This window comes from Tenrec ecaudatus, chromosome 4, assembly GCF_050624435.1.
Source record: "Tenrec ecaudatus isolate mTenEca1 chromosome 4, mTenEca1.hap1, whole genome shotgun sequence".
In the NCBI taxonomy this organism is placed as follows: Eukaryota; Metazoa; Chordata; class Mammalia; order Afrosoricida; family Tenrecidae; genus Tenrec; species Tenrec ecaudatus.
This window is the reverse complement of record NC_134533.1, coordinates 166,541,365-166,568,166: the sequence shown is the minus strand read 5'-3', so window position 1 is coordinate 166,568,166 and position 26,802 is coordinate 166,541,365. Positions and strand designations below refer to the sequence as shown.

Below are 26,802 nucleotides of genomic sequence, written 5' to 3'. Positions count from 1 at the left end.
AAAGTCTGAGGCAGCCAGTTAGTTGCCCATTGGAGCTATTCAACCCTCCTCTCCTACTTTTGATTAATGGAAATCATATAGCTAATCTAAATAATTGCAGTGGTGGACTAGAAATGGGTTTCATGGCTATGACTGCTATACTAATTAGACGGGGCATATGCTGATCTACATATTCCAAGAGAGAAGACTTATTTTATGACTGCATACATTTAATTGAAAGTTTAGCTAAGAAAACAATTTTAGGAAATCAGCAACACCCCCTCCCTTTAGTTTTTATTCCCCCTTGTTTTAAACAAAACAAAAATGGCCAAACTCATCAATCCCCTCTCATAGAGCTCCTATAGGACTGAGTCAACCGCCCCATAGGACTCCGAGGAAGTCAACTGGTAGCAGCCAAGAGCTACCCTGTCCTAAAGAGTCACTGTGAGTCAACATCGAGTTGGTTTGGGATTTTAATCTTCGTGGACGGTGAATAAAGTTCCAGTCCTAATGACAGCATTCTCCGGCTCCCTCTCTGCACACTTCTTTACCGCAAATGGAGATCCTTTAACAAAGATAGCGGGGCCCCACAGGCTCCAGTGATTGTCATTTTAAAAATTAAGATTGTCATTTTAAAAGAGAGAGAGAGAAAGAACAGATTTTTCTGGTAAATTGATATTAAAAGCCACCTTAATGGAATTTGTCACTGGCCCTTAGGGGATCAGGACTATGGTCTCAGAAGACACTGAGGTCACCTGGCACAACGCAGTACACACAGCAATGTTCTAAATCCCAATTGGGTGGGTAGTGTCTGAGGTGTTAAAACTCATGAGCGAGCAGCCATCTAAGGTTCAAACATCAGTGCTCCCCATTCAGAAGGAAAAGGAACGATGAAATTCAAAGCACAGATGGAAACGGACTCTGCAATGAGAACCACATACACACCAGTGTCTACAGCTCTGAGCCCAGAAGAGCTACCACTTCCAACCCCGATGAAAAGGGTCACATTACAAGGTGCTGGATAGAGTGGGAGACAATTGTAGGGCAGAGCTCAACTGATAGAGATACCAGGTTACTGTTGCATAGAAACTATGGGACAACCTCCCCCCCAAGGCAACAGTCCTTCCCCTTCAGACCTGGCCCTGGACTCCCCTCCTCGCTAGGGTGTCAATCGTGGGAGCTACAGAAGGACAAAGTCCAGCAGGTTAGGAAAGGAAGACGAATGGAAACAAACAGGGAGGAAGTGGGGTGAGAGATGGTACATGGGAGGGGTTGCAATGGATGAGTTTCGTCAGGATGTCTACAAATTATTGAATGTAAAACTATGATCTGCTTTGCAAAACCTTCACCTAATTCAAAATATTTAAAAAACACCTTAAAAATCATTTCAAAAAATGGAATCTATTTGTGTCCTTGGTCCCTTGCCTGTTCCAAGTCATGCTGTAGGTTTAAAATAATCATAAGGAGTTCAGGTTATAGTGATCATCACCGTTTAATGTGTTTTTTTCAGAGTTTGTTAATTGGGAAGTATTTCCAAACTGCCATTCTGAAGTGTACTGTAAATTAAAAGGCAACTGTTCCCCCTAAAGATAAATTCATACAGTGTCGATGTGGAATTCTATATACCAATACTTTAGTGGGAGATATGACCCACTAAGCTGCTAAGAAAATGAAAAAGTTGGAATAAAAGTCAGGAAGGAATTGGACTTGTTGAATGAGTATGTTTTGGAAATATCAGATTCAGACAAGAGGATGTAGCAGGGACCTACCAACGATGTTTTTAAACAGCAAGAAAGAAAAGGAGGAAGTGTCTAGAGAGGCCAATACGATGAAGAGTGAGAAAGGAAAAAGTTGCTGCATGGAATCCAGGAGTATTTAACCGTGTTTAGAGAAGATGGAGCATTTTAACCCTGATGTCACTGGGTAGAGAGATGTGCAAAAGAGAGCAGAACTGAGAAACTTGGTGTGGAAGAAAATGACACAGCGCAGCTGAGACAGAGCACTATATAGTAGTAGCTTGCCAGCGCTGTGCTAAAACCAAACAGGAGCCCTGATGGCACAATTATGTGCTCAACTCTCACATGAAGAGGCTATGGTTTGAACCCTTCAGCAGTTCCACAGCAGAGAAAGCCTGCCATCAGCTCCCATAAACGTGACCATGTAGGAAATCCCATGGGGCAGTGCGGCTCTGTGCTTCGGGCAGCCATCTGTGTCTGGAGTCCAGTCGGCAGCACACACATCAGCTGAGCCGAGGGTGTACTCAACTACGCACCTTCTTCAGTACACACAGCTCGAGTCGAAGTCGTCTTCCTTCTAACGAGTTCACCTGGCTTTCCTCCAAACCTGACCTTCAAAAGTGCCACCCGCAAAGGTGGAAATTCACATGGTGGATTTTCTTAAGGCCAAGTCATAAACCTAAATGTTATTCTATGTTGACATTTAAAAGATTCCAATCTGAACAGCCTTCATATACTACAGGATGCATAGCTTTATGCTAAAGTTGCAACTTGGGAAAAATGTGTTCCCTAGAAATAAGTATGGCGCTTAGAATTGCTTAAACATTTTAACTGCATGCAAAAATCATAATGCTTGTTTACATTTCACAATGAGAGACCAATAGAGGGCAGTAAGAAGCAGTCCTGGGGGCACAATGCTTATGCGCTTGGCTGCTAACGAAAAGTTGTTGGTTCCAACCCATCAGCAACTTCCATAAAGACTGCTGCCTTGCAAACCTTATGGGACATATCTACCCTGTCCTCCGGGTCATGATGAATCAGAATCTACTCAGCGGCAGTGGGTTTGGGACTGACTGGAGGACTTTAAGAGGCATGTCCATCGATTCCAATGGCTGGACTTGCTTCGCTGCAGCCCAGGGTCAGCTATGATGTGTGCTTCTATTGGTTGATGAATTCCCACTTCCCCAGTTTCTGGGGGTTTGTGGACATCATTCGGTAATTCTAACCCTCATTCTTTTCTCTCTCCTGGATTTCATGCCTAATTAACTTTTATAAAAATGACTGGAGAGCTCACAAGTTCTTAAACTGAGATAAAACAAAGGTAAATGTGGCATAACTAAGTCTCTTCCAACCTCAGACACTAGAACGACCACTCTGGAGGTGCTTCAAAAGGTTCATGGAAGAAAAATGGAATTAACCTGTTCAGAGCAGCCAATGCATAGAGAGGACCATAGGGCCAGTCCCACTACAAGACACAACATCCCTCACTGACCCATAGCGCTATGGGGGACAACACTGGGGACAGAATGCGGGAATTGCACTGATATGGCCTCACCACATTGAGGCAAAACACTAAAGGCGTGCAACAGAACAGCAAGGGGAGCAGAACAACAAAGTCTCAGGGAATACCAATAATAGACTTTGGGGCCAGGGCGTGGTACCCCATTAGACTCAATGAGAAAACACTCCTAAGCATGAACACACCTTGAACTATTTACAGGCGCTTTTTTGTCATATTTTTTTTGTTGCTTTGTTTTGCTCTGTCTTATTTTTTGTGCATATTATTATCTCTGCATGTTTATCTAGATAAAATAGGTGGGATAGACAATCTGAAGGAGAAAACAACAGGACTGATGGTTATGGGGGGGCCATGGGAGAGGGGGAGGCGGGGGAAATGAAGTGGGTGTTATAAAATCCAGGGACAAGGGAACAACAAGTGATCCAAAATCAATGGTGAGGAGAGTGTAAGAGGCCTGGTGACACTTCATCAAGGGAAATGTAACTGAGAGGAATTCCTGAAACCAAAATGAAAGCTGAGCATGATAGTGGGACAAGAGGAAAGTAAAAGGAAATAGAGGAAAGAACTAAGAGGCAAAGCGCATTTATAGAGGTCTAATATAGGCATGTACATATGTAAATATATATGAGGATGGGGAAATAGATCTATGTGCATATAGTTATAGGTTTAGTATTAAGGTAGCAGATAGACATTAGGCCTCCACTAAAGTACCCCCTCAATGCAAGAACACTTTGTTCTATTCAACTGGCATTCTATGATGCTCACCTTCCCAACACGATAGCTGAAGACAAAGCGGTTGCTTAAGAAAATGTGGTGAAGAAAGCTGATGGTGCCTGCCTATCAAAAGATATAGTGTCTAGGGTCTTAAAGGCTTGAAAGTAAACAAGCAGCCATCTAGCATAGAAGCAACAAAGCCCACATGGAAGAAGCACACCTGCCTGTGTGATCACGAGGTGCTGAAGTGATCAGTTATTAGGCATCAAAGAACATATAAAACATATCGTTGTGAATGAAGGGGCGTGTGGAGTGGGGACCTAAAGCCCATCTGTAGGCAATTGGACAGCCCCTTACAGAGGGGTCTCAGGGAGGAAATGAGCCAGTCAGGGTGCAGTATAGCACTGAAGAAACATACAACTTTCCTCTGGTTCCGTGGTTCTCAATCTTCCTAATAGTGCGACCCTTACTATAGTTCCTCATGTGGTGGTGACCCCAAGGCATAGAATTATTGTCGTTGCTGCTTCATAACTGTAATTTTGCTAGTTTTGAATCACATGTAAATATCTGTTATGCAGGATGTATTTTCATTGTGACACATTAAACATAATTAAAGCACAGTGATTAATCACAAAACAATATGTACTTATATATTATGAAATATTTATTTCTAATTACAAATAAATGAAATTTTGTCTTGAAGCATGGTATAGCTTGGTTAACAATCGTCATGCTGGGTACTTGTATGTGGGCGTATCTGCATGTGGGCGGACCCGCCTGCAGATGAATAGAGGAGTGGTGTCTCAGTTTCTAAGACCATCAGAAATATGAGTTTTCCAGTGGTCTTAGGTGACCCCTGTGAATGGATCATTCAGTCCCCAAAGGAGTGGGGACCCACAGGTGGAGAACTGCTGCTCTAGTTCTTTAATGCTTCCTCACCCCCACTATCATGATCCCAATTCTACCTTACAAATCTGGCTAGCTAGACCAGAGGATGTACACTAGTACAGATAAGAGCTGGAAACAGGGAATCCAGGACAGATAAACCCCTCAGGGCCAATAATGAAAGTAGCAATTCCAGGAGGGTCAGGGAAAGGTGGGCAGAGAAAGGGGAAACGAATCACAATAATCTACATATAACCCCCTCCCTGTGGGACAGAGAACAGAAAATTGGGTGAAGGGAGACATTGGTTAGTGTAAGACATGAAAGAAAAATTATAAATTATCAAGGGTTCATGAGGAGAGTAGGAGAGGGAGGGGGAAAAATAACGAGCTGATACCAAGGGCTCAAGTAGAAAGAAAATGTTTTGAAAATGATGATGGCAACAAATGTACAAATGTGCTTGACACAATGGATGGATGGATGGCTTGTGATAAGAGTTGTACGAGCCTCCAATAAAATGATTTTTTTTAAAAGAAAGAAAATAAAGTTGGGATTAAAAAGTGTATTTTTTCCACAAACTTTTTGAAACCTCCTTGTACTTCCTTTGGAAAGGAGTTTGACGTAATACATACTTTTGGAGACTGAAAAATCTACACCCACTCCATATGCTTCTTTTAAAAAAAACATGAGCTAGGGAATTAAATCCAAAGCCATGTACCCAGAGGAATACTCCATCCAGTCCATTCTGCTATTTCTGACCAGAAGAAAGACAGCAACATCATTCTATAATCATTCTGCAGTTGTTTATTTAAAAAATATGTTTGCCTAAGGACACTGACAGCTTCCTGATATAGAGTCCTTGTCTATTCGCTATTCCTCCAGTGGTGCTGGTCCTCCGCAAGATTTAGAAACTGTTTCTCAATCTTTTATTTACTTTTGCATACCTGAGGGAAAAAGATATATTCCTTATCAGAAATAGTCACTCTGCAGTAGGTGGTAGAGATAAGGTGTAAGCGAACGTACTTTGATAAAGGTCTCAGAGGTTATTCTAAGGCACCTAACTGCCCACCACGTTTCAATCTTGACTGGGCCCAATACTTCTGAGAATCAGTGCTGTGAGAAAAATATGAGGATTTCAAAGCCAGCATTAAAGTGTCTGGCATTTTTTAGTTCCTACTGTGTCCTAGGTGCCTTTATGTTTTTGTGTATTAAATCTCAGTGGCACAAGAAAAACAAAAACTTTGCAAGAGAGGAAACGAATTAATTTCTTCAAACACTCAAAAAGCACCTACTACAGACAAGGCATGTGCAGTTTTCAGCTACCCTCACAGTTGGAGGGTCTCCCCACCCAGCTGCTCTGAGGAAGAAAGGCCTGGCAGACCGCATCAGCAAACTTTACAGTCAAGGAACCCCTATCTTGCAAGCTATGGGGTCTGCAAGAGTCAAAATCAACTTGATGACAAAGGGGTTCCTCCCTCCCCTCACCCACTCAAAATAATGTACATATTTTTTAAAGCTTATAATCTAAGCATTCAGAAGAATGTTAACTCACCGTACATAGAAAAGCGATTTGAGAACAGCCTGTGGCCCTATTCCATTCTACCCCTCTACAGACCCCTCACCGTCACATTCTCTTATGAATAACCTGCCTTTCCGCAACCCCCCAAGCAGATGACCGCTACTGTGTGCAAGACACACGATGTAGTCGTGTCCTAAAGCTTACACCACACGAGCGAACACACAGGACATTCCAACTGCCAATGGTGTGAAACATAATGAAGGAAAACCGATAATGCCCTATTTTAGAGTTCTCTCCTTTGGGTTCCCAGACAAGACATCTCCGTCCCGGTCAGCATCCATCTGTGAGCAGGGAGAGGCTGTGTCACTATGATGCTGCAGTTTCAGCAGCGCTTCTAGACCAGTGGTTCTCAGCCTTCCTCATGCCACCACCCTCTCATAGAGCTCCTCAAGTTGTGGTGACCCCCCAACCATACAATTATCATTGCTGCTACCTCCTGTCATTTTGTTACTGTTATGAATCAGGCCACCCCAGTGAAAGGGGTCACGACCCACAGGTTGAGCACCGCTGTTCTAGACTAAGGACTGTGGAGAAGGGCTGGGCTCTGTAGCTGAAAAGACCCGCCGGGGAAATGCAGTGGCTCACCCAGGGATGGCGTACTGTACTGCTCTGCAGGAGGAGGCTGTGAGTCCCAGGCTGACCTGACTGCGGCTAACAACAATTTAGTTTGGGGAGGGAATCAGTAAGGTGCTTCTGAGCAAGTGTCATTTCAGCTGAGTGCTGAAGAATGAATGAAAGCGAAGTAGGGAAGTAATATTCTGGAATAGATGGAGGGAACAAAAGCCATGGGGCAGGGGAGAGCTTTGGTAAATAAAGTGTTGAACAAAAGAGGAGGAGGAGGCTAGTTTAAACAGGAAGAGGCCAGGTCTCAAAAGGCCTTGTAGGTAGCATGGATGCTGAATTGTCTCTAAAATGCAGACCAATTTCAGAAGTTGATATTCAGAGAATGGATTATGGGGAATCTAGTGGAGGCCTGCAGACTAAGTGGGTGGTTATTTTAATAATCCTGATAACTGGAGAGAGTGATTTGGAATAAGATAGCTGGAAAAGAGATGGAAAAGGCATATCCAATACTGAATGTACATACTAAAAACATATTTCAAAGCAATCAGGATGACTTCCAGCCCTGTCCTGGACCAACTGGGTGGTTGGTGGAGGTGTCATTCACAGACACAGAGAAGGCTGGCTCAAAGGCAGACTAGGATGGGAGCGGGAGACGAGGAAAGGGAATTTTTTTAGGATAGACCTATCTGAGAGGCCTAGGAGATGACCACTTCTCCAGTCAAGAAGTGAACGGCTACGCATGGCTACAGGTCAGAGCACAAGTCTGGGGCTCGGGAACATTTGGGAGTTGTCAGCTCCCTTGAGACAATCAGGAAGCATGAGCTTTCCTGGAGGGTGTGGGGAAGAGGAGGCCTGTGGGCTGCAGGGAAATCCACCCACGGTGAGACTTTCTAGGATGAAAGAGAAAATGAACTTCCACTTGAGTGCAGAACCTTTCAGGAAGGGAGGACATACCATATGCCTGTTTTTAGCCTAAAAACGAACTGCTTCACAAAGCCTTTTCTATAGGGTGGAAGAATGGCATCCACTTTGGACTAGTTGTTATGTTAAGTTGAACCACGTGAATTGCCTTGTGTGTTTTTTTCATGGTAAGTCATTTATAGTGAATACTGACAATTTTATAAAATTTAACCTAATACAAACTTGTATTCAGTGATTTGTTTATCCCGAGGTTAAATGCATATCTTGAGGACACTGTGTAGTTCTAAATTGCTGTCATTTCCATACATGAAAGGCACTGTTTCCTAATTATAGAAACTTCTTTATTATCTTAGATACTGTGGGAGGTGAACAACAAATAGTCCATGGTGAGCTGCATACCACTTGCCAATTAGTGTGGCTGTGACAATGAGGATGCCACTGACAACCTAGCACATGTTCTGACTGTTAACAACCCCAATGATACTCTTCCCTACTAAGGCTAAACATACAGCAAAATAAGCACTTGTTCTTCACACATCTCAAAATTTCCATCTGGCTTAAGAAAACCCTGAATTCATATTCCTTTCTAGAGGGGGCCTGGGAGACATTTGAAGGAAATTAATGACATGGATCACTGCTCTGTAATTTAATCTTAGCTTGGAGAGAAACTAGGCTTTGAAAATTATTCTGACATAATTTGCATTACTTTGTATAATTACAGGTCTCCCTCATTTTACCAAACAGATGCAGTCCACACATGATGCGCATCTTTCAATAAAACAAAAAGTTCACTGCGATCATGTCACTTCTGACTCCTAGTGACCTTGAGATAGCATCTTTTTATAGGAGTAGACAGCTTCATCTCTCTTCTGTAGACATGCATGGGCTTGAACCACTGACCTTAAGGTTAACTAACAGCTCACTTTATATCCCACTAAAGACCAGGGTCACTATGAGTCGGAATCCACTTGATGGCAGCTCCAGTAGCATATTTTAATTTACAAAGGGCCCCAAACTTTGAAGGAAAGGTTGATCAAATCAGAAGCCCACAGTGTTTGGCAGATAAAAGTGTAGTAAATTGGGACAGAGTCATAGAGAGAGAGAGAGAGTAGTGAGTTCGAGTTGGAAAAGAGGGCAACCGGAGGAGGATTCCTCACCTAAAAAATGTTTGTTCTGTGCTCTGACACAGGGACTCTATAACACCAATTTAGTTGGGTTGAGGTAAGGTGGGAGCCAGCTGTACTCTGCTTACAGGCCCACCACAAGTCAGAATCGACGCAGTGGCATTGAGCAGCTGCCAGTTTGAAGGACTCGTTTAAAATAACTTTATTGTGGAGTTTAAAATTATTATTATCAATGAACATTCTCTAGTGTTGTTCAAAGTTGATTTATTATTTTTTTAGAGAGCAGAACTGTAATTGTTAAGTCTCCCCCACCCCCATGCCTTTTTAAAAGGAATGTAAGTGATTTCCTAGTTGATTTGTAGGTGCAATAGCTATGCATTGCGTAGTAATTATGGACTGTCCTAGAAAAACACACAAAGGATTTGGGTGCCTTCTGAAGTTATGGTTACATCACAGAACCACGTGTTGGCTAGAACGAACGGCTCCCTTGGTACCACATGGTGACACAGAGTGCAATGTACATAGCTTTCAATGCTTCCTTTTCCTCCTTTACAAAATGAGAACGAAATCCTGCTTGTCTCACAGGGGAGCGTGCACGCACGTAAGTAGAGATACTAGCACAATATTTGCTATCATTTCCTGACTCGCGTGACAGAGCATAACTGCTCCAACTGTGTTTCTAGACTGTATCTTTATAGGATCGGATTGCCAGCTCGTTCTTCTGCAGAGCTGCCAGCCATTGCAACCCACCAACATTTTGATCAAGAGCCAAGCAGTTAATTAGTATTCCATCAGTGCTTAGATCATGGTGAACAGAACATAAAAACAGTGATATCTTCTGCATTTCTTTTTGCCCAATCCCATGGTCTCTTTCAGACTTGGTACTGACTTTACACACTCATGAATCATCTCCATGTGATATGCAAGTAAGTATCAGGAAAATCTAGCTGTAAATCCACTACTCAATGTTGTCTTCACTATAACTTCATTAATTTCTGCCTACTGACATACTGTCCATATTTTCCACACTAAACTGCATGGTGGATGTCATATGTGTCATAGAGACTTTAATTCAACTGGAAATGAAGAGAACACACATATGGTATAGTTAGTCATTTCATATACATATTTCTAAACCAAGCCATTTCAGCATAAGCAACTATTATTTTAAATACTTGGGTAAAATACATCAGAGAAGACTTCAAAAAGTTTGTAGGAGAATGGCAAAGATAATGGAATTTTTCACAAGCATTTTGAAGCCCCCTCCTATGCAGTTATACACTGAAAGAGCAAAACAAGGTTGCTTAATTTCCCTTAAAATAATTCATCCTGGCATAGTGTTTTGCCAGTAGCTGTGAATTTACTTCTTAAGCATCAACACTTCTTTCTATTTTAGCCATCTCCCTGAAACTTTAAGAAAATGCATAATCCAGTTTATTTCAGAAAACAGGGCCACAGCGTGTTCTCTTGATTTATGTCAGAGGATCGTCACGGTGAACAAGCTGACTCCTGTCTTCGTGCAGTTAGTATCTACGGAGACCATCCACCGTCCCAGGGGGATGTGTGTCTTCGGCTTTTCTAAGGTGTCAGACAGCTATGGTTTTTCATTCTCTGGCCCTCTCCTCCTTATCTTTGGCACATTTGTATGCACATTAAAGAATAGTAAATAATTAGCAATTTGGAGTAAAAAAGTGCTGAATCAGATTTTAAGAGACTCTCTGAGGAGCAGATTGAATTTTATAGTCAGGAAATTGGCTGAATTCGGATGTTTACTTTCTGATTCTAAGATGTTGGGAATTTTGGATTTGTTTGATTAACGACATGCTTCTGTTACTGGTTTTTCATTATTTGTGATTCTAAATGTGTAGGAAGAAGAAAATGCTGGCTATAATGTTAGCTGGTACACAGTTATAATGTGAAACTGAGTATATGATTTTAATATTTTAGCCTTATAATTAAATGACTGTCTTAACTTACATAAAGACAGCAATTAATCCTGCTTGCCATAGACGGTTAATGATCCTCAATGACGAATTATTCAGGGTAGGTGGCTACCTGAACATTGATTCCACTGGATAAAAAAGTAGAATATGTTTTACAGCAGTTATGAAATTGATGTCAAATAAAAAAATAAAGTTTCCAATATGGGTGACCTAAAAGGAAGGTGATGTGGGAGTAGACAACAAACACACTCTTTTTAAGGCTAAAAAGAGAAGCAACAAGAGCCAATATTTTAAAGAACACCGACTTCCTTAATCAACAAGCTGTTCCACGAATCATGTACCAAGTCTCAGCAAGTCAGACAAACTACAAATAGACAGTGAATGCAATCCTTTAAAGACAAATAGATGAAATACTTTAATTTCCTGGGTGATTCATGCTCCTGTTTGAAGTCCTTCAACAGCTCCTCTCCCTCCTCCTACCCAGATTCACATGGTAAGAGTCCTTCTTCCCCAACCATTTTCTTATCCAACAGAGGAGCGGCCTTATGCAAGGTCCATGAATAAAGTTAGCATAACCAAAACCACAGAGTGGTAGACAGCTGGCACATACATTCAACATACACACATAGACCCTCTTTTTGACCTGTTTGTAATCACTGCTCTGTGGCCATTCCAGGCACACAAACTGTTGATTGGACATCCCAAATCTCTCCTCCATCTGATTCATCCAGGTTAGTACTCCCAAGTCACGGTCTTCTCTGCTTCTTCCCAAGTTCTCCCACGTTCACTCCTTGAATTCAGGTCTGGCATTCTGACACGAGGGTTATGCTTATATGTCCTTTCCAGTATAATGCCATGTGATCAGTACAAACACCCACTCACGGCCCTTGAGTCGATTCTGCCATAGGTCCTAAGGCTGTACGACTTTACAGGAGCAGAATGCGGTACTTTCCTCTCGGGTGGCACAGGGAGTGCGGTTAGCACGGGGTAGCCAGCACTCTACACGTTTCCCATGAGGTGAAAACTTCTACTGATGCCTCCATTTTCAAAATGAGGATTTTAATATGCTTTCTTACACATAAACCTCTGCATATTTTTTCAAATCATCTGGAGTAATTGAGCCATGACACCATTATTAATTTCATCCACCATAAAGGATTTTATACAAATAATTTGTCACCTGAATTATTTTACAAACAAAATAGTAAGAGAATAAATCTCCCTTGTTTCATTATTTTTATCCTTTCAATCTTGAATTCTTGATTCTGATTATTTGTTCAGCATAGAATGCATTTCTTGTTGTTCTTGCTAATTAAAAAATCATTTAATGACTGAGAACATCATTTTTGTCCTAATGCATGCTAGATATGAAGTTTTAAGTTGTGAACATTTTTAATTGAAACTTTGCACCCTTTGCCCCAGTGCATTCCATCACTAAATACTACAGAAGAGAAATCTGATGGAAAACTATTTCTCCTTTTCCCATTACTTTTATTTTCTTGTGTTACTTGCAGTTTTTTTCTTCATCTAAAAATAGATAACAAAATAAAGACTTTAACATGTCTTGTTCCCTCATCATTAATTTTGCTTGGTATTAGGTAAGGCCAAATCATACAAAAATATTTTCCCTGTACTGTTTTGTTTTCATTAGTCTCAGTTACCTATAGTTCAGTCTCTCATGCTTTTCCATTCGCAACATAAGACCATAGAAAATGGTAGTGAGCTGGCAGACATGCACGTGTTAACACAAAAATTATACACATTTAATAACAATGTTACTGAAATATAGCATAATATAAAAACTCAATGCCATCGAGTCAATTCCAACTCATAGCGACCCCATAGAACAGAGAACTGTCCTTTTGGGGATTTGAGCTTGTAAATATTTGCGGCAGCAGAAAGCTTTCTCTTTCAGAACACCTGGTGGGTCTAAACTGATGACCATGCAGTTAGCAGCCCAACTGGAAATCCATCACTACACTAGGGCTCCCTGCACACCATAACAGTGTCTCCTTTAAGGTGTTTATGTCTTAGTATGTTCATAGAACAGCATGACCATCATCAGTATCTAATTTTAGAACATATCATCCCATAACAAAGCCCCCCAAATTACTTTTTGTAATTTCCAAACTACTAGAAATTACACCAATTATTAATTGTCTTCTCCTAGCATCATCTACATCTGTGACTCTGGATTTAATTTAGCTATTTCCCTGGTCACATAGAGATTACAACTTGGTCTGCTAATCACAAGGTCAGTAGTTCGAAAATACCAGGAGCTCCAAAGAAGAAAGGTAAGGTTTTCTATTCTATCAAGAGATAGAGTTTCAGAAACCCACAGGGGAAGTTCTACCCTACAGGTCACTGTGAAGGAGAGTTGACTTGGCGACAGTTATTTCATACGAATCGTTCATGTACTATGTGACCTGTTGTAGCTGGTGTTTTTATCACTTATGCTTTCAGAGTTCATCTATGCTGTAGCATGTATCAGTGCTGGATACATGGTACCTTGCTTACAGATTCATCAGTTGATGGTCATGTGGTTGGTTTCCATTTTCTGATGATTGTGAATAGTGCTGCGATGAATATTTGTGTCCCCAGTTTTTGTGTGGACATACTTTCAATTCTCTTGAGCATATACCTACAAGTGGTATTGCTGGATGAGCTAGTTAAAGCTGATTGTGCCAACTTGGCGGATAAACACATGTGGGGTTAATTGAAGGGCAGAGAGATAAACGGCTCAGTGAGCAGTGAGTCTCTCAAGTTCTCGGGTCTCTTGCTCTCTGATGGTCAGACCAGGGTGAAGCTGCCTTAGCCAGTTCCCTGCTTCAGCTGGCACGGCTCACTTCCTGCAGGACATCCCCGAGGAGAAGCCACATGGATCTACCCTGATGCAGCCCTGGGTGCTGGAGCAGCCGTGTGGAGACCCCTGCCAATGCTGAGATGTTTACATGCTCACTGATTCAGCTTTCCTCCTGCAGTCGGAGACAGTGTGTGTTTTGTGAGATGGAGGAGGACTTTGTGGATTGGTGTCGGACATACGGACTTAATGTTGGACTTGTGGGCTTGGGCAACACTGGGTTGGGATGCTTTATGTACACTTACTCTTTATATAAAACTCTCTTACATATATGAGTTTCTGTGGATTTGTTTCTCTAATGTACCCAGACTATCACACTGGGCCATATTCTAACTCTTACAAGCCCAGGTCGTGCTAAAAGTTAAGCACTTGGCTAACAGGTTGGCAGCTTGAGCCCACCCAGCAGCTTTGAAGGACAAAGACTTACCTGGTGATTTATTTCCATCAAGATTACAATCCAGAAAACCCTACTGGGCCGTTCTACTCAGTCACATGGGGTCACGATCAGTTGAAAAAATGTGTCGGCACCTAACAACAACTGTGAACAATCGTTAGTATTTTGAGAACCTGAGCGGCTGTTTTCCAAAGCACCTGCACCATTTCGTACGCCCACTAGCAAATATAAAGGTTCCTGCTACTGCACATTCTCACTTATTATTTCTGGCTCTTCTGATTCTAGCCATCCTTAGTTGGCAGGCAAGTGGCTTCTCATTGTGGTTTCCATTTGCATTTCCCTCGTGAGTAACGCTGACCAGCATCTTTTCATCTGCTAACTGGCTCTTTGTAGAGCTCTGGAGAAACACCTATTCCAAATATTTGTCCATTTTAAAATTATATTATTTATGCTTCTGTCATTAAGTTGTAAAATCCTTATATTGTACATACTAGTCCTTTATTAGATTTACGATTGGTCATAGTTTCTGCCATTTTGTGAGTTGTTTTTCAATTTTTAAGGTATACTTTCATGCACAGATGGTATTTTGGTAAAGTAAAACTTCTCTCTTTTTTTCACTGTTGCTCATACTTTTGATGTCTATCAAAAAGATGTCTATCTATTTGATGTCTTGCTAAATCTGAATTTACGAGTAATTCTGTTTTCTACTCTATGATAAAGAGTAGAAATATGTTTTTAGCTCATACATTCAGGCTTATTATTCATTTTGAGCTAATGTTTGAATGTGCTGTGATGCACGGTTTTGCATGTAACTATCCATTTATTTCGGTCTTCTTTAACAATGTTTTGCAGTTTTCATGGTTCAATGAAGTACCCACTACCAAACAAAACACTGACTGGTCCTATACCAACTTCACACTTGCTGCTGTGTTTGATCGCATTGCGACCACTGTGCCAGTCCATCTTGGTAAGGATTTTTCTGTTTCATTTTACCAAGCATCGCATGCTTCTTTTCTAGGAACTGCTAAGACGAAATCTTGCCGTCCTTGCTTTTAAGACAAATTTCTTCATTCTACTGGAAATCTGTGGTATATTCACTATTCACCAACACTATAATTCAAAGGCATCAATTCTTCTTATTCATTCTCCTCAAAATATCTTTGCCTTTTAACATTTTAAAGAGATCTTGTGTAGATTTGTTCAATGCAATTAATCATTTGACTTCTTGACCGCTGCTTCCATGTGAGCTGACTGTGTGAAATGAATTCCATAAAGACTTCAATATTTTCTCCACTTAGTATGAAGGTGTCGACAGGTGTCATTGTGAAGAATTCAGTTTTCTTTACATTGGGCTATCATCTATCCTGAACGTTGTCATCTTGGATCATCCTTGGCACATTCATTAGTAAATGCTTCAAGTCTTCTTGACATTCAGCAAGCAATGCTGCGCCACTGCTTATGGCAGGTCAATGATTCTTCCTCCAGTTCTGATGCCACCTTCCTCTTCATGTAGCCCAGCTTCTGGGAGTATTTGTTTAACATACAATTCAATTAGTACGGAAAAGAATACAACTCTCGAATGCACACATTTCCTGATCTTTAGACCAGGCACTATCATCTTGCTATGTTCAAACAATCATCTCCTGGTTTGTGCATGGGTTCCAAATGAGCACAGCTGAGTGTTGTGAAGTCCCCATTCTTTTCAATGCTAGCTATAACTTGTTTTGATACACACAGGTGAATAGTCAACAAAATGCAGGTAAACATCTTCTTACTCTTCTCTGCTTTCAGACAAGATCTATCTGATGTTAACAATTATATCCCTCATTCTATATCCTCTGCTCAATTTAGGATGGATTTTTGGTAGTTCTCTGTTTATGCTACAACTTTTTTCTCTTTTAGCATTAAGAGTTCTTCCAGATATTACAATCCACAGTTTCATTCGCTTGAGCATAATTGTACATTTGCTGTCATCATCATTTCAACATATTTTCTTCCTTCTTGAACTCTTTGATATCAGCTCCCCTTTTCCCCCCACCCTCCCCTACTCTACCACCCTCCTGCACTCTTATTGTACATGTATACATTTTTTAATTATCCAGAGAAAAATTTTACTTGTGTATGGTAATATTGATATTGTTAATTTCCTCATTCTGTTGGTTCACCTTTGTTCAGTACGGGCACAGATGTAGATATTTTCTAGCCAGTTGGCCAGGTAGCTATTTTCCAAATTTCTTGGCACAGACAAGTGAGCATCTGTTTGTTAAAACATTTCAATCCGTATTTTGTCAGTGTCTGGAGCCCTGTTTTACACCAATGCCTGCAGTGCATCTTGGACAGCTTTCTTTCAATAACATAAGTTCTTCATCATATGCTATCTCCTAAATTGGCTGCTTATCAATCACTTCTTGATGGTAGTGACTGATTATTCTTTCCATTTATTTTATTCTTTCTATTTGTTAAAGAAATGTATTATTGTAATTGGGTTGAAATTTTAAAATTTTCCATTCAAAATTTCACACTGAATGTTTCATAACAGTTGGTATCCATTTTTCTTTCTTGCCCCTTCCATTTTTTCTTGATGCTTCCTGTGTTTTTGTTCAATATTTTGTGTAAATACTTCAGTTTTCATTTTAGGAAGAAAATTTCAGTCTTTCTCCATTAAGTTTGAGTTTTTCATTTTTTATTGGTTACTTTTGTAGATGTCTTTCAGGCTGAAAATGTTCCCTTCAACTCCTACTTTACCGAGTGTTTTTATCAGAGTGTGGTGGATTTTGTCAATTGCTTTTTTCTGTACCTATTGCATCTCGTGGGCTTTGTGTCTTTTATTCTAATATGGTCTATTACACTGATATAGCTTCAGGTTAACTCATATTGGATTCATAGGATAGATACTAGTTGGTCATGGTATATAGCCCTCGTTATTTGGTGCATGAGTCTAAGTTGATTCACCATCAACTAATAACCTTCAAGACCAGCACCACCACCAAAATGCTAGACTTGGTTCCTAGTGTTTTGTTGAGATTTTTGTGTGTGTCTATGTTCATCAGGGACAATAGTCTGTCCTTTACGTGGGTTCTTTGACTCATTTTAATATCCAAGTATTACAGGCCTCATAGAATGAGTTAGATCATGCTTCTTTCTCAGTAGAAGAGTTTATAGAGGATGGGTATTTATTCACCAATATTCTTTGTGAGGATGTCACTTGGGAAGCCCTCTGAGCTTGGACTTCACTTTGTGTGAATTACTTCATAATAAAGTTAATCTGTTTCCTTGGGTAAGTTTATCCAGGTTTCCGATTTCTTGTTAAGTCTGTTTTGGTAGCTTTTAACTTTCTAAGAATTTGCTCATTTCACTTATCTTTTTGCCATATGACTTGTTCACACCATTTCCCAATCACGGCTTTCCGTCGGTTTCGTGGCTAACTCACACTTGATGCCATCCTCTCTGTTCAGCAATTGAGTCAGCTTGCACCTCATCGATTCCTCACGTGCAGGATGGGAACTGCCTCGCGAGGTTTTCTTAATGATCATATTTACAGCAGCAGAAGCCCAGGGCTTTCTCACTGAGGTGCACAATGGGCTAGAACTGTCCATCTTTCCGTTAGCAGCTGCACACTCTACTGTAATGTCACCATGGCTCCTTCTTGTTGCTCACTTCTGAACATCCTGTTCCTCCAAATTCTCAAGTGTCTCGAGAGTCTTCCGAAATTGACTAGCCTGGCTCCCTGAACATTCTTCACTCTTCACTACGTTTACTGTTTAAAGGATTGACTCTCCTTCTCCATATAGTACTGCATAGGGGGTTTAGCTCCTAGAGTAATCTCATGTCTACATTTTTTCAAACTCTGAAAATGTTCCTTACAATTTATTTCTCAGTTTCCTGAAAATTTATTTTAAGGGTATAGGGTGCATAGTTAAATTTAGAGCTTTAAATCCCCCCTTGAATTAGAAGTTATCAACCAGCTATGGTAGACAGTAATAAAATCTGTTTAATATATAATAGCATTTACAGTATTTAGTACATAGTACATCAGGTATAATGCAATGTACATCAACCTGAACATCCAAAACAAAGGCTCAGACAGATTATGAAATGCACCCTTCGTCATGTAAAATGACTAGTAAATGAGTAAGTCAGTTTTGTCTCACCGTGAAGGCCTCGGATGATGCAAACAGTTAATGTGCTCGTTGCTAACCAAAACGGTGGTTCAGTTTGAGTCAACCCAGAAGGCACTTCAAAACCCACTCCCTAAAAAAATCAACCATTGAAAACTCTATGCAGCAACCATGGGGTATAGACTTAATTTGGCAGCAATTGAGTTGTTCTTGTTCACTTAACCAAGGATTTACAAACCACTTTTAAGAACAGTTAGTAAAAAAGTTAGGATATTGGCCCATATACTCTTCATCTTAATGATTCACCTTTGCTGTTGTAGGTCAAGAGCAGCCTTAGTACAGAAGGAAATGTGCATGGGTGTGCTATGGCAACAATTTATTTGCAACACACGATAGAGGAAATTGTAAGCAAAGGTCCGCAGTTCTTCTATTAATCCATGTGCTACTTGCTGTATTTCTTCCTCAAAGGATTACCTAGCCATATACATCAATTTCTTCTTAACGTGTGCCATAGTAATTGTTGTCATGCCCCAATCCCATGCTCTATATCCTCCTTTTCTTGTCTTGTGCAATGTCCTCTTGTGTGAACTATACTGACAAAAGATTATGACCAAAAAAGAGATGACACGTGTTTTTCTCGCTGGAGCATACATATGCTGTAGTGTTATAGGTTGACTGTAAGAGAAGCCTAAAATTTGTCTGTAACTGTAACTGAAAACTTTTACCCCAAGAATATTATTCATCTAAAGTAGTGATAAAAATGAAAACATTGGGCAATAAAGATATTAATATGAAAATGCAAAGATAAGTACAATATAGATAAGGTTCTATGGTCAACATCTTCCATTAGTTTTCCATGCACACACAAAAAATGAATGCACTGTTTCAATTTTCTCCTCAAACTTTCCTCTCAAAGAATTCTGAGTTATCAAAACTGTAAGTCTAAGACATGTCATCGTATGAATGAGTCATAATCACCCTAACGTAAAAAAACATTGCCGTAGACTCAATTCCAACTCAGAGAAGTCATAGGACACAGCAGAAGTATCATGGGATTTCCAAGGTTGTAAATCTTTACTGAAGCGGATTGTCACATCTTTCTCCTGTGTGGCAACTTGTGGATTTGAACTACTGACCTCTTGTTTAGCAGTCAAGCCCTTCTCCCACTGTACCAGAAGCTCCACTTAATCACTCAATAGATAGCAATGCACTTTTGAATTTTAGAACTGGGTAGGTAGCATACCATTTTCCAGGATCACATTAAAAAATATACGTACTATTGTGAATTAGGTGCTTTAGAGAGCAGATCATCAGTTTCACATTCAAGAACGCAGCAAACCTTCCATGGTCGTGCTTGTTTCCACCATTTTCCTCCCATCTCCCTCTTATTGGATGCTGTCATCCCCCTAACCCTAATCACACTGTTTAGTCTCTAGACTGTGCCTTCTCCTCCCATGCCAGTTATCACATTTTTATAGTGAGTTACTCTCTTTAGAAAAAAAAAAGGCTTATTTCAGGCTTGTAGGAAGAGAAGGAAATCTTAAAAGAAATACTAACACCCATTCATAAAAATTTTCATTACCCCCGTATTTATGAATATCTGGTTGATTTTTTAACATAGTAAAAAAAATCAATATCTAAACTTTTGACTCTGTTGCAAGTTAAGCACTGGACTACTTGACTGTAAGGTCAGCTAATCAACCCCACATGTGACTCCAAGGGAGAAAGAGAAACTATCTGCTTCTGGAGAGATTCCTAGCCTAGAAACCCTCTGTAGGGTAGCTGTGAGTGAGAATCTACACCACAGCAACGGTGGCTAAGTTCCTTACTGAGAGCGGTAAAGAGTACATAACCTTTTTGCTCGAGACCAGCAGTCTCTGAGGAATACTATTGCGCAGGCAAATGGAGACTAGAAATCATGAAGATGAAAATTTAGTGTGAAACACTAGAGTTTTCCAATCTAAAGAAACAAAATAAAACAAAAGTGCAGGCACCAGATGACTAGAAGAGTCATATTTAATGTTTAACGCTGTTTTAGTGATGGATGAAATGTTGACTGGCTACCCAAACATCATGCTCAAAGCCCTGTCCTCTTGCTTTACCCACCATAGAGACCAGAAGTCCTGGACATCATCTTTTGATGGTAGGCAATGACATGATACGTATTGCCCATTCCGCAGTGGACATTTGTTGGGGGTCTTTGGGAAAGTTTTTTTTTTTTTGTCCTGGTTAAAATATAAGGCTCAGGAGACCCAGCCTTTCCCCACTCTTCCTGTCTTGAACCAACACGTGTTATCCAGGTCAGCAGCAACACCCATCTTCCAGGAAACAAGAGGGAAAGCAGGAGGCAGGCCCTGATAGCACGGAGCCACAGAGTGAAAACACACACCCATTGCCCTCTAGACTTCTTGTGCTGGAAAATAACCCCCCCCCCCCCCCCCCCCCGCTGTGTTGTGCCGCTGTGCATACAATGTGCAGCTGAGAGCATTTTCCATGGTCAGACTTTTAAACTATTTTTTTAATTGTCAATTCTTTTGAGCAACAAATGGTTAAGTAAACATTTTCTTTAAATCTTCAGTAACATGACTTCTCTTTCAAAATGTTCAATCTTATAAAGTATTAACTCAAATTAGTTATATATTTTAAAAATATTACTAGCTAATATTAAAGTCCTTACACTTTTAAATCACCAGTAATTCATTTTTATTTTGTTTTTAATTCCAGTTTTCTATCCACTTTTTGAAGGCCCCTTGTGTAAAATTCAAAAGCAGGTAACAGTTATTATATGCTAGTGTTATGATAACCTTGGATGAGCACAAGGGGTGTGACTCATGAATAATGTCTGAAAAAGCCTATCAAGGGAGGTGCTGATGCTTTGTTTCTTATCTGGGTGGGTCATCCTGTGGTAGAAAGACGTGGCTGTCTGCTTTGTACAGACTAGTCTTAAAAATCCTCTGGAGTAGGTCAACTCTGTCCTTTGGGGTCACTTATGAATCAATCGATTCCATGGCACTACAGTTTATTTTTCAAAGAATATCAGAAAATTTGAAATAAACATTTTTCTTTTCTCACTTAGATTTTAATTACTGTACCTTATACTCAGGCCTTATAAAGCCCCAAAAAACAAACTCCCTGTAATTGAGTGGATTCTGACCCACCGGGACCCTACAGAGCAGACCTGCCCCTTGGGGCTGAGGAGACTTTAAATATTTATTGGGAATACAGCCCATCTTTCTTCTACAGAGTGGCTGGTAGGCTCTCACCACCAATCTAGTGGTTAGCAACTTAGGATGTAGCACACTATGCCAACAGGGCATATCGTTTTTTAAAACAAAAATTCTAATTTCGCAACAACATAAATTATACCACTGTCAAGTATTCATTAAAGGATCAATAATGTATAAATTTCCTCCCAAATTAGATGTCCAAGATACCGAAGTTAAAGGACTTATGACTAAGAGTACTATTTAACTTGCCTTAGACAGAATAAATGATTTAATATCTGTAAGCCATTTAGGGTACTGAATAGATTTCAACAACATTATCTGCTTCAATGACTTTTAAATTGCTTTGTGAAGTACACAACAATTAAATGCTCCAATAACTGATTTAATTCAAGTGAATGGCAAAAATGATACTGCATAATTCAGTATTATAGCATATAATACTGAAAGGTTAGAAAATCACCAGCTCTTCAAGTTAAATAAGGTTAGGAAATCCTAGCTATCATAATGAAATTATTTCAAAACAAAATTTATGTCATCAAGAAAGGGCAGAAACAATCCACTGGGTGTAAAGCCTTGGAAGTGAACCAGTGAGCTCTTGATCCATTCAAAAGCTATCAGGATGTTTGGGAGAAATCAGATTTTAAGTTGCTAACTACACACTGAATTTCTAGAGTGGACTACAAACACTTCTTTGTGTAGCACTCCAGAGTAACACATATGAGGAAAAAAAGTTATTAAACCAAAGTAAATTCGATTTGCCTTCCGCCTTGGCCACCGTATGGCGCAGTGCTGCTCCATCCTACCGGCTTGCTGTGAATCAGAATTCAGTGGATGACACCGGGTATGGCTACAGTTTCTTTTCCCATCCTATTAGGAGCTGTGGAAAGGCTCAAAAGCCTCCATTTCTAGGCTGAGCCAGAAGGGGGCCTCAAAGCAGTATCTGGAGGTACCTAACACTTCAGTAGCTAACCTGTACAGAGGCCAGCACTATGCATTGCTAATGCCTGTCTCTAAACTTATCACTCCTCCACCATGGTTCAAAGATGATAAATTCCTGTAGTATTCAGGCTTAATCAGGCCTCTCAATGCAACCATTTCATTGAAAATAGAATATTCATGACCAGTTAAAGTTTAATAAAGAGAAACCTCATATTACATTTATCTGTCTCTGTATCTACATGTCAAGGGGAAAAAAAAGCCATAGAAAATGTGTTTCTATGCTTGTGAGGTGGGTGGTATTCCAAAATATGTTTAAATCTGCAAATGTCATAGAGGCAAGGAGCAAGAAGGACCCACTCATCCCAGCAAGTGTGATAAATAAATGTAAACCTGAAAGCACGCACGCATAAGCAATGGTACAGTTAATAGCCACGTCTGCGCTATCCATTCAGAAATCTACACAGAGAAAGTGCTATTTATATTTGCTCTAATATAAGCAAATGTTGTGGGCAGAGGGCTAGATTTGGTTCTAAAACAGATGTCGAAGAAAAATTCAGTTTTTAAGCTGTACTTGTTTGTGAAAAGTGTAAAATGATGCTTCATTATAAATTGCCAAATAGTCACGTAAACTGCTATCGCCTACCCAATAAAGGTTCTGTATAAAGCCCTAAAGTGGAAAAAAAATGAATGAAACTTAGTTCTGAAGGCCCTACCCATCTGGTGAAGATGGTTATGAAATCAGTTCTACAAGGCATAGTGGTAGCATAGTCGTGACAAAGGAACCACGGGGGAGATTAATGATCATTTCTAAGTCAATCAATATCCATCAGCATCTGGCAAAGATGTTTTAAAAAGCAAGCAAAAGCCTGTTATTATTTTTGTTACTAATAAAAAAACTGTTTACAATTTACCAAGTCTCCGATATTTTACCAAAAGTCATCAAATTCTTAATTCCAAACGTAATATTTTTTTTCTGGAAGATCATGTGTGTGTGTGTGTATAATATATATATATATATACATATATATACATACACACACACATACATATCTCCACCATCAAATATGCTTAAAATCTGATTTTTCTTTCCTCTTTTCTGTCCTCTCATTTTTAAAGGAATGACCAGAAAAAAAGTGGAATAGAAATTCAGTTTCTAAAGAATAAAATATACTTCTTAGTCTCAAGCTTCAACAAAGGTTTATCTCCAGAGACTTGAGGTAAAAGGGTAGGGAGCCACTGGCAGACCTTGGGTTCCACCAGTCAGGGAGCCTTCTTCTGCTTTATAAGCTCTATGTCAGGGGTGGATTAGAAACTTTGACACCCAAAGCTGTAGATGCGTCTTTGCAGCTCACCACTGTCTGAATCAAATTGTGCTCCATTTACACTTTTGCGAAGGCTGATCAACAGAAAACAGGTCTCAGATGCTGAAGGCCTGATGGACTCTTGTCTCTCAAATTGGAAGATGTCTCAATATATACATTAAAGAGATATCAACCAGTATTTCTAATTCAGAAATGATGCTGAATGTTATGTGAAGTACTCCATAACATAGAAAAGAAATGGTTTCAAGAAGCTAATCAATTTCCAAAAAAACTTATTGCCATCAAGTCAGTTCAGACTGGGCTTGAACTAATGACCTTGCAGTTAGCAGCTCCACACATAGCCCACTATGACACCAGGATTCCTTGCTAATAATCTACTTATATAAAATACATTCCAAAAATTAAGGATTACATTTTGAAAACCATTGAGGCAAGACTGTGAAGAAAAATAAAGCCCTTACCTTTGTATAATGTTGTGTCAATCCTCAAATGTTTTACCTGAGAAGTTTGCTTATAAAGAACCCTTTCCATGGCCCTGAAAGCAGTTCTTGTTCATCCTTAGTGTATGGTTCAAGTACTTCTCTTATTAAAGATTATAAACATCATATTAGAGTTTTTTGTTCCCTTTCCTTTAAATAACAAGTTTGGGAGACATAAAGGTGTACATATGTGATCTCTTCTGCTTTGCTCTAATAATCTATTTGTATTCAAAATTTAATGAATTAATGAATCCCTGTCATCCTGGATTAAATGCAGGAAATGACAATGTAGGAAAGCAATGTCTCCTATTATGGATCTATGCTTCTGGAAATTAATGTGTGGTGGGAGGGGGAATCCATGACACTTAAGGAAAAAGATCAACTCTCTCGTCTGCCTTGCTAAGGGCATGGTCCTCACTCTTCCTTCCTTGTCATTCTCTGTACACACACCCAAACCTGATCTCGAGTCTTTCAGGCTTGCTCTTTGGTGCTGCATGCATCAGTGAATAGTCCTATTAGAAAGAGAAATCCATGCTCCTCAATTATTTTACATAAGAGGCTTAGAGTCAGAATTCTACATTTTTATAAAAAACTACCAAAGATATTGTAATTTGAAAATAACCAAATCTTTTGCTAACGAATTCTAATCCCCAGAGCAACTTCCATTTAAGAGAGACATTCTTAACAGTTTTGTGGTCGTTTTTATTTTTTATTATATTATGTTAACCTCCTTGACATGAATGCACAACTAGTAAAAACCAAGAGCAGATTAAATAACATGATTTTAACCAAGGCAATGTTTTAAATAAAATGACAAATTGCCATGCAATGAGTCTTAACAACACTAGCAACAAGGTTAATACAAGACTTCAGATAATTGAAAAATTGACATGAAAATGAAGTTCAAATGCATAAGAGGCTCCAAGGTAACAAATGTCCAGCTATTATCTACTGGCAATCATTTTCCCCATATAAAAATGGCATCCTTCTACACCTACATGATATACAGGATCCCCATCTCTTTCATTGACCCAGGAAGTCTGAATCAAATCAGGAAAACAAGCAAAACATTTAGGACCTTGATGCCACAAACTCATTTATTCCCTATGAGATTCTAGCCTTTGTGATAACACAGAGCAAAAGATCTATTAAGTAGTTCAAATTCAAAGTGCACTTGAATGTCAACTCTTTTGATATTTATTTTCTCTCCAGTCTGCTGGGTTTTTAACTGTTTCCCAACCAAGTTCTTTCCAAAAGACCTTTTAATAAGGTTTTGACAAAACTTCAGTCATCATCATCTTAGTATTACTGTGAGGGACATAACCCAATGATGATGTTCAATTTCATAAAACGAATCAGAAGAGCCTGAGAGAGAATCTAAGAGTCTGATTTCAATCCATTTAAGCAAAAATAACAGGGCCAACACATCTTTTCTAAACCTCACTATGCCCCACTCCCTTTTCTCCCCTAAAATAATTTTCACAGTGCCATGTCGGCGGTGTGGATTAACAGACTCTTCAAAGACTTGGTAAGGATAAAATCTGATCCTTACCAGGGCTTCTAAGTTTCGTGGCTACTGTGGCTTTTTTCTTTTTCTAAACCTCTTTGTTGCGTGTCACACCTGATCTGCTAGGGGGCAATCTAAAAGCAGCTATTTTAAAAGGACCTGTCCATCTAGTATATTTCTCTGGTGTGTGAGTGTGGGAGGGGCTGTTGAAAGGGAGGAGTATATACATTGACAGGTCACTTAGGCTGTCAAGCAATCAGTGGGAATGAACTTTAAGCTACAAAGACAATTCTTTTTGGCCTTTTCAAAAAGGAATTCTGCGTGCATTAGAAGAATGAAATCCTATGAGTTGGAGTCCACTCAACTGCAATGGGCTTAGCTTTGGTTTTAAGTAAATCAACAAATGGTGAAAAAGGAAATAGAAGGTCATTATTTTATTTTATTGACACAAATTCGAGAAATTTCCTATGAAAGTCTTCATACTCGCTGAAATCCACAACAGTCACAATGAATGCACTTCAGGGTAAACTGTGCTGCAATATGCTACTGTGATTCAAAGCCATGCAATCTGGAGAACCTTTTTGCAAAAGAAAAGCAAATGAACTCGGTGAAAAGCCTTTTACATAGTCGTCTGAAAAGAACAGGTTGTAATTGTGTCATAATTACACAAAGACAGGAGCAGCTCTCCTCTTTACCTAGCATGGGAGTATATTTCCACCCACAAATAATTACTTCAAAGAAATGGACACATGGCTCAATACCAAAGAAAAATTATATTTATGACCCAACATGTCTTTTTAGCCTGAACATATTATGATTACACACTATGAGTAATCAGTCTACATACTCTAATCAGAGAACACATTTTCACACAGCTTTTCTTGTGTTCTTTTTTTATAAAGTACACACACAACCGGACACAAATGGGAGAATATGGAGCAGCAATGAAGTACACCATATGTTCTCATTGTAGGCTGAGTTCAGGTCTTTGTTT

General features: G+C 39.7%; 1 protein-coding gene across 2 annotated transcripts in view; it reads right to left on the bottom strand.

Moving 5' to 3' along the window:
• The window catches only part of SERPINI1 (serpin family I member 1), a 104,409-nt gene that overhangs the window by 76,818 nt on the left and 789 nt on the right, over window positions 1-26,802 (bottom strand). The window lies entirely within an intron of this gene.